Source organism: Triturus cristatus, chromosome 10, assembly GCF_964204655.1.
Source record: "Triturus cristatus chromosome 10, aTriCri1.1, whole genome shotgun sequence".
NCBI lineage: Eukaryota > Metazoa > Chordata > Amphibia > Caudata > Salamandridae > Triturus > Triturus cristatus.
Window position 1 is genome coordinate 925,497,052 of NC_140593.1, and position 13,460 is coordinate 925,510,511.

A 13,460-nucleotide genomic window follows, 5' to 3' on the forward strand; every position below is an offset into this window, starting at 1 on the left:
AAGCAATGTCTTTTGTGGTGCAACGCCAACAGCAACACCCTTGCACACCCTTTTCATGCTAAGAGGCTCATTTATGAGCCTTTGCAAAACTTTTGTGCTGCCAGTGCGTCACTTTTTGTGACACACCGGTGGTGTAAAAAATGCGCCATGTTGCGCCCTATTTACAAAGTCACGCATCCAGGCAGATGCTCCACTTTTACACCCCTTTCCGACATTATACCTGCGTGAGGTATAATGTATGCAGGGTGGGTGTCCCCCCACAGCCAAGCCTCATATGAGCGGCGCATTGAAATCTACAAGATTTCAGTGCGCCACTTCTAGGACGCCATTGCTTCAAATCCTTATGTCTGCCTCATAGCGAGCATAAGGGTGATGCAGTGCTATATTCATAGCCCTCCCCCCTGCATTGCTGGAGTTGCGTCACGCTTCTGACCCAACTCCAGAAATGCATCAGTTTTGCGCCAACAGATATATCAGTAATACTGACGTATCTGTCATTCCTTGCGACATGATGCGTCATACAGTAAATATGACGCATCCATCATGTTACAAGGCGGGCGCACTGAGAATTGAAACATTGCCGTTTTCATGCAGCAATGCATCATTTCTCATAAATAAGGCCCTACGTCCCTAAAAGATGTGTGTAAAGGGGCTGTATTTACATGGCGGTGTACAGCCACAAAAGGTGGCTGAACGCCTCTTTGTAAATATGGAGAAGGGCATAGCACCACCAGACCGTGACTAAAAGTGATGTTCTGGTGCACAATACCCTTGTAAATATACCCCTTAGTTTCATAAACCATGTAGGGGATATTCTCAAGAACGTGTGATAACTAATGCAAAAGTAGCTTAACGTAACTCTTGACATCACAGTCTATCGCGGGAAAATAACACCGTGGTAACATGCTATTCACAAGCCGGGGGTACAATGCTATAGGCTCACGATAATGCTTCAAATGTCCGCAATAAAGTCAATGCGAAGCCGCAAAAATGCGAAACACCAACGCAAAAAAGTCGCGATGAGGCCAATCGCGATACAAAAACCAGCGAAAACCAACCACAAACCTGCAAATCCCACGTGTCATGCGTGAAAATGCACTATAAAAGCAGCGGGGAAAAAAGGGAGAAAAAAAGAAACTGCATAGCACCATGGATGAACCCGGACCAAGCGCAGAGGCCAACGTGAACCCCAAAAGCCGAACAGACCACCAGCAAGGAACAACGGGGTCGGGGAAGGCCAAAGAGAAGAGTGAGAGGAAGACGGGTTGCAGTCCGCAGGAAAACCAGATCAGCGTCACGGAGGTGACAGAACACTACCATCAACTGACACACAATTAGACCAACATGAATGCAGTCTAAGTGTCACGGAGGGCAATGGAGGAGGCCACGAGGTGCTGGCATGATGTGAAAAGCCAAGCCAAGCACAAACCCACTGCCAACAAAAAGGCAGCAACTGCGACAGGAGGTGTGGAGATGCTGCAAGGAGGTGGGAGTCCGGACACAGCCCAAGAGGACCTGACACAACATCAACAGGGTGAGTAACAACCAGGGACAGGGGGGACAGGGGGATATGGGCACAATGGCACACATGCACAATGATGTGTAGCACACTGCACACCCACAATGACCCTGGATCATGTCCCTGATCCCCGTGGCACACTGCAGCACACACACATAGCAATCACAGCACATCAACATTGACGACAATGTGGTATAAAGTGCAACACCGACACTGCAGAACAGAGGACACAACTGGCTGTGCTCATGCGCTGAAACAGGCCACCCACATCTAACAGAGCAGGAAACTATGAAAAGGAAATGTACACATACAACCTCACATCCGTCATGTAGTCCAAATGCCCACTGTCCCGCATCAATATCCAGCACCTCCCAAACAGTCACAATGTACATAGTCATACAGTCTGCATGTAAACAAGAACAATGCGCCAACATACATGTCAACACAATGTCAAAATGCATCTCCCCTTCACATTGCGGAGGGCCAAACAACACCTCCAGCAGACCAGACCAGACAACTCATCAGTGATGCTGGAGAGGACCACCACACCTTCGACCCCGATGCCCCACAATGGCTCATGGACATCCCAGGCAACCCACCACCAGGGCAGCCAAGCGACATAGAGGAGAACCCAGCCCCTGCACAGACCACACAGCAGGAAGCACGCACCAGCACGGCTGGCTCCCAACACCTCACCGAGACACACATGGCATTCCAATGCCAGATGTCAGGATGCCAAACAGAGGTGGCCGAACAGGTGCGGGTGGGGTCCAAACCCATGGAATACTAACTAGATCACATGCATGGGATTCTAATTCCCCTCAGGGACCACCTACACCACACAAAGGAGACCCACACTGCAACAGAGACACATGCATTTGCACATTTCCAATAGTGAACCACGCCCAGAGGCACTCAATTATCATTCACATTCCCACACTGGACCTGCGTACAACGGCTGGGTCCACTCCTCTTACGTATTGAGTGGGTGAGGATAAATCTACATGTCCAAGGTCTAACCCGCTGCCTGCAGTGACATGTTGGCATCCGCTGTACACAACACAGTGTAATGTTGTCAGACCCGGGGCCCTCATGCATACTTCATGACCACATGGACACACGCAGATAGTTTGTGGAACTGGCAAGGGGCATGTGCCCCTGGCCCCTTTATTGGCAGGGCCACATGTACAGTGATGCCTGTGCTGGATGTGTGTGGTGTGAGTGTGAGCCAGCCCTCATAGAGTGGTTGGTGCTGGCAACAACTTGAACAGGGAACACCATTAAAATGGAAACTGAAAACACCAGCATAACAGAGACAAATGTGGAGCATCATGGAGGTAGCCGGAGCAAGTATAGAGGTCACCCAATATGCAAACAGAGGTGCCCGTGTGAGTTGCAGTGCACTGAGGTTGGGGCACCTGGAGTACCGAGCAGGGTATCAGGCAGATGATGGCATCAACCACAGGTGTGAGCAACTCCATTAGTCTGCCAATACGACTGTATCGACTCTTGCAGTTGGTGGTTGGAGGTGGTCCTGGCGGTGGTGGTGTGTGCCTCCTCCAGTGATGCATCGTCCGGGCCGGTCAGGACTCGATTTGATGTGTGAGCCCTGGTGTAACGCAGTTGAGACCGGAGGCAGCATACAGCGCAGGGCCACATACACATGGCATCGATGACCCCAGGTCCATCGTCTCAGAGGCCATCAAATATCTCAAGAGCCGGGGTCCCTGACTTGAGCTGCACAGAGTTAGCGGCCCCGGATGCACTGTGGCAGGCACAGGCACACCACCACGGAGCGGTGACTTGCGGTACAGTGAGATGGGCCACGTGAGGTAAGAGGGTCCTCATCGATGTCCGAGGTGAATGTGGCAGAGGGTTGCGGGGGACAGTGGAAGGTGTCCTCCATGGCATGATGCAGAGGGTAGAAGCCATCCGGAAGCAGCAATTGAGGAGTGGAATGCTACTGCTAATTTTTGCCACATTTTCAGTATCACCGACATGATGGTGATGACAACCCCCAGTCCTTGGACTCAGTCGCCACCAAAGTTCAACCAGAAAGTGTCCATGGATCTCGGGGAACAGACTTAGTGGCACCGGAGCTGAAAGGGGATGCAGTCTGCGATGAGGCCTGTACAATGATAGCAAGTATGCCATAAATAAATCAAGACTGAGTTTGAAATGTGTGACCTACTCGACCGCAGTGTAGGCCAGAGGCAGAGGTCAGCAGGGGCCCACAGCCATGTGTCGTTGGCTTGCGTTGCACAGAGTTAGTGAAACCAGGGCAGTCGTCTTTAGTGTTCGATCACCTCCGTAACGATGATCCTTTTTTCCTCCTGACTGAAACACATCATCTTCTTACACCTCTCCTTGCATGCAATGATATGTATTCTGCCATTGAAAAACCAAGACCCAGTTCCAAATGTGTGACCTACTCCAGTGCAGTATGGCCCGAGGGCAGTAGTACACGTTGGCACACAGACATGTGTGGTTGGAATGCTATACAAAGACAAAGGGGCATATGTATGAAAGGAAAAATTAGTCGCAAACGCTGCGAATCGCTAAAAACAGCGTTTGCGACTGATTTTTCGCAATTTCATATGTATGACACACTTCCACACAGAAAACTAAGAAATCGCTAAATTAGCGATTTCTTAGGCTGCGAAACATTGAAACTGCGATTTTCCTTGCGAATACTTAATTTGCGATTTCTTAGCTTAGCGAAAATTGCAAACAAGAAATCGCAAACTAAGAAATCGCAAGCGCATGTATGAAAAATTCGCAAATTGCGATTTCACGAAATTCGCAATTTAAGAAATCGCTATTAAGTATTAACACCAATTGCTTGCAGGTGGTAAACTGGTGCAAGGTACATAAACCACCCCACAATGTAACAGACCCACCCACAATGGCAGCAATGTTCGTGATAGCCAGGAGGCTGCGTATTTGGGCCCTTGCTCAGAGGAGAATGAGACAGGAACGTATATTCAGGCTGCGCATCGCTCTGTTCCAGCACACTGAAGAGGACATCTATGACAAGTACAGACTGCACCCACAGACCATAATGGACCTGATTGAGGAGCTGAAACCCTACTTGGAGCACCCTACACGCAGGACACAAACAATTCCCACACATGTGCAGGTCCTGTGCTCCCTGCACCTCCTGGCGTCAGGGAGTTTTCAACGGGTAATAGCGGAGGTTGGTGGGGTGTCACAGAGTGCACTGTCGCGTTTCTTCTATGCCTTCCTAGATGCAATGCTGCAGAGGCTCTCACATCACATTTACTTCCCCACCACCCAACAGGCATTACAGCAAACAAAACTGGACTTCTACCAGATTGCACTTTTCCCCCACGTCATTGGCTGCATTGACGGGACCCATGTGGCCATCACAACCCCAGCAGCAACTGAATATGTCTACAGGAATCGGAAATGCTACCATTCCCTCAATATACAGATTGTGTGCAATGCTAAGTATCTCATCACAGACATCGTACCCAAATACCCCGGCAGTACACATGACTCTTTCATCTTCAGACACAGTGGAATACACAGACGTCTGAGTGCTGGAGAGTTTGGGGAGGGGTACCTGCTAGGTAAATACATGGCACACATCAATACATCCACTACATCACTTGAGGGGGGGGACATTGACTTACCTATTGTGTTTGTCCATGCAGGTGACAGTGCCTATGCAGTGCGCGACTTCATCCTGACCCCATATCTGGATCCTGCAAATGCAAGTGAGAGGAGCTATAACAGGGCACACAGATCTACACGCTGCGTCATTGAGCGAACCTTTGGAATCCTGAAGAGCCGCTTCAGGTGCCTGCATAAAAGTGGAGGCGCACTGCAATACAGCCCTGAGACCTGCTGTAAAATCGTGGCAAGCTGTGCAATGCTACATAACATGGCAATGAGGAAAGGCACCACAATTGATGTGACCGATACAGACACATCGGATGACGAGCGCCCTGCTCCCCCTGCCAGACCTGCAGCAGGAGTTGGGGCAGCTGCTGGACGCCGGAGACGGACAGAGATCACACAAAACTACTTCTAGGTGAGTAATGATGAAATGAGACAACAAAGCTTGATGATGTGTGAAGTGTTTAATCACACTTCACATGAAAGAAAGAGTAGCTGTCCCCAGCACATGTTGTGCACACAGTGCAGGTAAGGCACAAGTAATTGTGCAAACAGCATTTTCGGGTTAATGCACCCATGTTGCAGTGAGTGTCCCCGCAGATGTTCACCTCCTTCGGTGACGTCCAGGCTGAGTGCCCCCCATGGTGTTCCCTTGGCCTGCACCCTGTCCGGCACTGCGGCGTCTTTCCCCTGGCAAGGTGGGAGTGAGGCTGCTGCGACTTGAGATGTCCTCACTCTCGGCAGAGGCCATGAGTGCGCCGCCACCAGCATTGGCTGTCGTCAGCTGCTCCACAGCAGTGGTTACCTGCGCAAGCCCTCGGGCAATATCCTGGCAGCAGTGTGCCATGTCGACCTGCATTGCTACGCTTCTGCGTGTGAGGGTGCTGGTGGTGGTGCAGGCGTGCATTGGCACGTCGGCCAGCCCTGTCATTGGCGGCTTGGGTGTGCCTCAAAGTGGCACAGAGCTCATGGATTGCCCCTGCCATGGCCACAAAGCCCTCCCCCATGTTCTTCTGGTCCTTGTGTATGCGGCATAGCTGCCGATTAATTGACCGCAGTGCTTTGCTTTGCAGGCGCTGTTCCTGCAGCATGCTCTGTTCCAGGCCTGAGAACACGGACCCTTCTGCTTCAGTCGCAGTGCTGCTCCTGGGCCTTGATCTGGATGTCTCCTGTGGTCTTATCCTTGGCGTTTGTGTGTCATGACTGGGCATATGTGACACACCCTGACTCCCCTCTCTCCTGTCGGTGTCATCCCCTGTGGCAGGGAATTCGTCCTCAAATGGAGGCAGTGGGGGCGCATGTGCGTGCTTCCTGCGCTGGATTGGCTGCTGCTCTGTGTCATCGCTGGAGTCCGCAGGGTGTGCAGGCTCCTCTCCCTCTGCACTGTCTTCTTGTGCCATGCCATGTGCTGTGGATGTAAAGGGGACTACATGAGTTTGTGTTATTGTCTGCATGTGGCAATCAATAAAGTTACTACTTTTTTTGGGCTAACCTCTGACACTGTATCATTCACTTATCCCCAACCCACATGGTACATTTAATTTCGTTAGTGTCATGGACATACAGTCAGACACAGTACTACGAGTCCCATGATGCATTGCTGGGTGTGCTGTAAGACCTGGCCTGGATTGACATTTTGGGAGTTTACTATGCGCATTTGGGGAAGTGTGCAAGGGATGGGGAGGAGTGCAGATTGATTTTGCATGCATCTTACCTTGACTGCTTGATGCAGGGTCGGAGCTGTCTATGTCAGCCACACCACCAACGCTCTCAGGCAGGAGAGTAGACTCCATGAGCTCCTCATGGGGTTTGGCTGCTCTGCAGTGGATGGTCCTCCTCCAGTCTGATTGGCGTCCTTCAGTCTGGCTGCCACCCTCTCCTTCGACCTCTGGCGCATGTCGTACCACCGCTTGCGCAGCTCTTCGATGGTACGTGTGGTGACTCCCACTGCATTTACCTTACTCTGTTTTTCTAGCCAGATTTTCCTCTTCCTGGCCTCTGGGACACGCAGTGCCTTCTTGCCGAAGAGGAGCTCATGGCTGCAGACCATCTCCTCAATGAGGACTTCCTGCTTCTTTTCAGAAAACTTATGTTTTCTCTTCCTTTTCTCTGCATCCTTGCCCTGCTGTTGTTTGGTGGAATCCATTGCTGGTTGCACTCTCCTGGGATGCCTCCTCACACTCCCCAAGCAGCCTCTGGGTGTGGCTCAGGTGAGCAGGTGCAGGAAATCACTCCAGTTTCCTGTTTGTGATGTCATCAGGCTGCACCTGGCTTGCAGATTCCCGTTTTTGCGATTTCTTAATTAGCGAATTTCGCTATTAAGAAATCGCAAAATGGGTGTCTGCGAATTGTTTGCGATTTTTAAGAAATCGCAAATGATTAGCGATTAATTTTTTACATCCCGTTTAGCGAATCTGAATTTGCGAATCGCAAAATATCGCAAATTAGGATTCGCTAAACGGGAGTTTGATACATATGCCCCTTAGTGTCACCACATCGAAAGGAGTATAGTGAGATAAAAGCAGCCATAATTAATGCTCTCTACCATAGTGTAATCAAGACTCAGTTCCAAATGTGTGATCTACTAGTCCGCTGTGTACACTGGTGGAGTACGTCAATGTGAAAGGAGTACTGCGGGCCTGTGTCACGTAGGCCGTGATGGTCTGAGGAGTCTGCCAGGGTCACGGAACTCAGGCTTGGAGCTTGCACCGGCACGTGGTGGGCCCTCTTCGACACACGCCGGTGTCGGCGGGTGTGCATTGAGACGTGGGTGCTCAAGGCCTGTCAGGACTGGTACAGGGACCAGCGGGCCGGGGTGCAGCAGGCGCACAGGATCACAGGCAACACTGCTCAAGGCGACGGCCTTGTGGTGGGGTGAGGGGCGCCGCCCTGGCAGAGATGTTGGGCATTTCGGAAGAGACCCACGCCCAGAGCTACGTGCTTTTCATTCACACCTATACGCTGGCCTGGCATACACCGGGCCAGCCCACTCTGCTCACGCTTACAGGGGTGACGTCAGAAGCTATATTTCTGGGATCTTCCCCACTGGCTGGGGTGACATGGTTGTGTCCACTGTCCACTACTCTCCAAACACCAGCAGTGTATGTCGACATGGATATGTGTGTGGTCTGCATACTGCAGTCTGGCCATCGCATCCACACAACACTTGGCATTGTGTACATTCTCATTCATCGTCACTTGCCTCCTTCCCACATGCCTGGTCCCCACCTCTTCCCACAATCTACTATCGTGTGGCTGAGGTGCCATGCCGTTGTTGGCTTATGTGCATGGCTGGTCCAGGTTGCCACAGTTAGTTGTGCTGTCGTGTCTGGTGGGTGGGCATGTTGTTTGGCATGTTGTATGTGAGTTTGTGACGTGTGCATTCCCAGTGTTGTGAGTTGCATGATTGTGGAGTTGAGGTGTGTGGTGTGTTCATTTGGTACTTGCCAATGAGCAGCCCATTTCCGTAGGTTCCAGCCTGGAAGAGCTGGTTGATGATGGACTGTTGGAAGATGTAGGACTCTTGCACTCTGCCTGGGTGGTTGGCGTTGAAGTTGTTGTAGATTCCCCGGTGGTCCACTATTGCCTGCACATTGATGGAATACGTGCGCTTTCGGTAGCGGAGATTTTGTGCAATATTGCCAGGGGGCACAAGTAGGACATGTGTGCAGTCAATTGCCCGCTGACACGTGCGGATAGCCAGCTATGGCATAGACGCCTTGCTTGGTCTCCAGCTGTTCCTGCGCAGTGTTGGGGAAGGATAGGTAGTGTGGTACCAAGCTGATGATGGCATACAAGACAATTGTGGGGAACTTGGATTGGGCTGGCTGTGAGACTCCTCCGACTCTGGCAGTTGTTGTTTGGAAGGTGCTAGAGGCCAACAGATGCAGCGCAGCCAACAGCTTTCTCTGAGGTGGGATGTTGGTAGTCCGCTGTGTTGGTACCGTCAGCCTGTGGGCAATGGTGGTCTGGATGCGTGGGATGGTTGTCTATTGAGCCTGTTGTGGGCAATGACATTCCATGGTGTTGGGTCTGTGAGGTTGGTGCGTTTTCAGAAGGTCGCTTTCTTTGTCTGCGCTGCCTCTGTGTTGGTCCAGGAGGGGGGCGGGGGGGTCCAGTGGAGATCATGGGGGTTGTGGCGGTGGGTGTTGTGTCCCTGTTGGGGCTCCGAGCTGCATGATCAGTGGATCCATGGCATCTGTTGGTCTTCAGGTGTGGCTGTGGTCTGGGCTCCCTTTTCTGGTGCCGGTTGTAGTCCGACTTTGCACCAGGTCAGAGCAGGTGTTAATTTCCTGCTGCTGACGTGCCTTATCGCCTGTTTTGTGATCTTATCGCAGATCAGGCTGGTCGTTGAGAATGTTGAGGTGTGGTGTTGTTGCTGATTTTTGCTCAGGAACGCCTACTCTGCATTTCATTAGCGATAGTTGCTGGGGTCATCTGTGGCGATGTTTTTTGAGGATGCTATTGCCGGAAAAATGGTGATATCGGCTGTTTGCAACTGGCTTGTGTTAAAAAATACAGGTTAAGTTTTCTAAAATGAACTAAAAGTAATTCCAATATAGTTTATTACATAATTAATATAATATTTGTCTTTTTTTACTGGCATTAAACTGTTTCAATCAAATCTTGATATTGTACTGCCATTTTGTGCAAGTTGATGAGTTATTTGAGGATGAGTTAGAAGATGGTGTAAGAAGACTAGTCTGTCAATTCACCTTGATCAGTTTGTAACTCATATGTTGTGAGTCAATGAATTGATATGGCTCCATTAGTGACAGCTGATGTTGCTCATGTTGTTTACAGCTGTGCTAGATATAATGGTTGAGCATTTTGTTTCCTACAGATCACTTGCTCAGAGTACTTCTATTATCCAGCCTTCCACTTCAGGATATTTACTTAAACCTAAGAGAGGCACCCTCATTCACTCAAACATGTTTGAGGATGAGGATCCTAATGCATAAACACTCTCAGAGGCACCGTTATCTTTTCAACTGTTCTCTGCACCCAAACGGAAGTAACCCAATACTCTCTGGATCACCACGTGAGATGATATGGGGGTTTCTGGTAATTGTTAATTTCTGGGAGACAGTGACAGAAACTAATAAGCATATTAAATAGGACATGCATAATTGTTTTTGAACTGGTGGAAAATACATCACCGCTTATTCCATGGCTAGGGAGAAAGGATATTATGCACTATTTCTATTTTCTTATTTAAAGGTTAAACTATTTTTAAATGTGACATGTGGTGCAGTTCCTTGAAATCTCTGTGGGTTTCTGAAACATGTCTGCATCAGTCCTGAAATTTTAAAGTTCATTCAATTACTATCTCAGGTTTCCTTCTGTGCTTTTTAATACAAATAGTCGAGTTTCTACTAAGAAAGAGTCAAATTAGGGCATAAATCCATTTCATGGTGTGGATTTGAATAGCATTTTGATGAATAGTAGGAGCATAATTCGCATGTTCATATTAGTCTTTTATTTTGGAAATCCCAATGTTGAAACGATTTGAAATAAAATGACCTGCTTTCATAAAGTATTACGAACCTAACCAGGAAAGAAAATACCAATATGAAACATTCACTAACATATTGTAGGATTTGACCAGTACAGTGACAAGTGTATTTCAGGATGTTTCCCTCCAAAGTATCTCACTCAACACAGAATTGATGTTTGGCAGACGGAATATTCCATCACAAATGTGGCATCTGCCCTGTCCACCTTAATATGAGTGCACTATAGCCTATGGCACTTGCGATATGCGGAAGCGATGTCGCCACATTTTGACAGAGCGCCAAGATGGTCTCTGCTGTCCAGGCTGATCCACAGAACGCCATTGACTAGACAGGATTTAAGTTGGCAGCATATGCTATTCAAACTCGTACTGCACATCACATAACATATATACTCTTTATGTTTTCATATAACAATATTGATGCAGTGATGTGAGGGCTGCTTTGGAAACTCAATTTCTGATGACGGTCAATCAAGAACATTGAGCATCTGTTTGGAATGATCACTTCTTGCAACATAACCAAAAAGGCATTGCTTGGCTTGTCTTTTACAGCAATGGAGAGAATAATCGAGCAGAGACTAGAATGCAAAAGTATGGTGCCAATATAATGCACTTAAGGTTCAAAATGTGTCTAGTAATGCCACCAAATCTCTGACACTAAGGGGCATATTCTCAAGGATCTATCGCCGAGTTATCGGTACTTTAGCACAGCCAAAGTCACGATAACTTTATCGCTCCATTCACAAGCCGGTGCTAACAGCCCATATCACCAGTTTACCTGCGATAGCATCCACAAAAAACATCGCCACAGATGACCCCGGCAACTAACGCTAATGAGATGCAGAGTAGGCGTTCCTGTACAAAAAGCCGCGACAACACCACACCTCAATATTCTCAACGACCAGCCAGATCAACAATAAGACCACAAAACAGGCGATAAGGCGCGGAAGCAGCAGGAAACTAACACCTGCTCTGACGTGGTGTAAAGTCGCAACCAGCACCAGACAAGGGAGCACAGCCCAGAGCCACACATGAAGAACAACAGATGCCCTGGAGCAACTGAACATGCAGCCCAATAGTGCAACAACACCCGGCACCACCACCCCCATTACCCCCCCCGGGTTCCTACATAATCTGTTTATTACAGAATAAACCCAAAATAATAATTTATAAGAGTCATGTCGGGTCTTCTCAGGAAATTCTGTAAGTCACAGACTGCAAGGCAAAAACCTAGATAAGAAGATGTGTCATGCGCTCATCAAAGTACAGAGAGAGAGAGTGAAAAAGAGATAGAGATAAAGTGAGAAAGAGAGAGAGGGAGATATATAGAGAGAGAAAGAGAGAGAGAGAGAGAGAGAGAGAAAGAAAGAACGAGAGAAAGAGAGAAAGAGAGAGAGAGAGGGTGAGAGAGAAAGAGAGAAAGAAAGAGAGAGAGAGAGAGAGAGAAAGAGAGAAAGAGAGAGGGAGAGAGAGAGAGAGAGAAAGAGAGGGAGAGAAAGTGCCGACACTGCGGACCCAGGTCTCACTGCTCACCTGCTCCCACCGGTGTGTCTCCAAGCACGTGCCGGTACACACTGCAGTCCCCCAGGTCCCTTATCTGAAACAGTTTCCAGAGACATGAATGGCAGAGTCCATACAGTTGCACACGCCATCATTGCTTGCTCGCTCCTGCGCACACAGGCTGCTGCACCCCAGCCCCTTCCGCAGCCCAGCGGTGATTACCCTCCTGTGCGCAACAAGGCATCACTGCTCACCTTCCTCCATCGGCGTGTCTCCAAGAGGGCCCACCACGTGCCAGTGGGAGCTCCAAGCCTGGGGCCCGCGATCATGGCACCCTACACATCATGCAGCCCTGCACAGCGGGTCACCAGGTCACATTCTTTATTCTGGGTCTTGATTTCGGTATGGCAGAGAACATATCAGTGCACATGGCATCATCACAGGCTGCACACCCGCTCAGCTTTTGAGGTGCCACTAACTCTGAACCGCAAGGCGATGCCACATGTCGGTAGGCCCGCACTGACCGCTGGCTCAGGCCTACCCTGCAGTCCAGCAGGGCTCACACTAATCCTACCAGTCCAGACCGCCCGGATGGCGCATCATCGCAGGCTGCACACCCGCTCAGCAATTAAGGTGCCCCTACATCAGTGCACCGAAAGACACCGTTCCATAGCGATGTGCCTGTGCCTGCCGCAATGTATCCGGTGCCACCAAGACTGTGCACGGCAAGCCTTGGACCCTTCATGATTGTGTCTCGTGGTGCAGACGTCATCTTGTGACCCCTAGCAATGTGAGGTGGCAGGGCCCTCTGGCATAAATGATAACCACACAGAGAAACCCAGTTACAGAGTGGAAATGGCATTCAGCACGTGCGTCGGGCCCTTTTTATTAGCAGGGTCACATGTCCTGAGATGGCTGTGCTGGATGGGTGCGGTGTGGGTCTAAACCAACCGTGAGGGAGTGGCCGTGGCATGCTGACAACTAGACCTGTGAGCAGCAGATCCCTACAGGGAAGACATGGGACATGTGGCGTTGTCATCCCCCCTGTGAGCGTAAGCGGAGTGGGCTGGCCTGGCGTATGCCAGTCCAGGGTAAGGGTGTGAACAATGACCCCGGTGCTCTGGGCGTGGTTCCGTCCAGGGCTGGACAAGGAAGTAACCAATGCATGTGTCTCCGTTGTAGTGTTGGTGCCACCCGGACCGCAATTGGCAAAGTGTCACCCTGTGACCCAAGTCCCACATGAGCCACATGGAAGTAAGGGGGACTCACTGAGCCTACATTCAT